The following is a 380-nucleotide window of genomic DNA, read 5'->3' on the forward strand; positions in this document are numbered from 1 at the left end:
TCGACAACTTTGCCGACCCCAACCAGTTTTATAACCCGGATTTGAGTTACTTTTTAATGTACTTTTCCTTGGAAAAGTTACATTTTCTTCAGGTAATAAACTTGTAATAGGAAATTGAGGTAAAATGCGAAACAATCAACTAATTACCAAACTTAACAGCAAATTTAATCCATGCTACGCCCTCCTAATGGAAAATAAACTGGCCTACATGGGATGACGTCACGCGTAAGCTCTCGAGGCGGTGGTGGTGTAAAGTGGTAGAAAACCGCATTTCCACAAAACAGACAGAAGGAAGACTTTCCATTAGAACTGTGAGAGCACTTTTGGTCATGTTTTAGGGATGAGGGGAAGACTGAGAAGAGTCCGAAGAGCTTCTTGTT

This window comes from Dendroctonus ponderosae, unplaced genomic scaffold, assembly GCF_020466585.1.
Source record: "Dendroctonus ponderosae isolate FM_Combo_2020 unplaced genomic scaffold, Dpon_F_20191213v2 Dpon_F_20191213_11, whole genome shotgun sequence".
Classification (NCBI taxonomy): domain Eukaryota; kingdom Metazoa; phylum Arthropoda; class Insecta; order Coleoptera; family Curculionidae; genus Dendroctonus; species Dendroctonus ponderosae.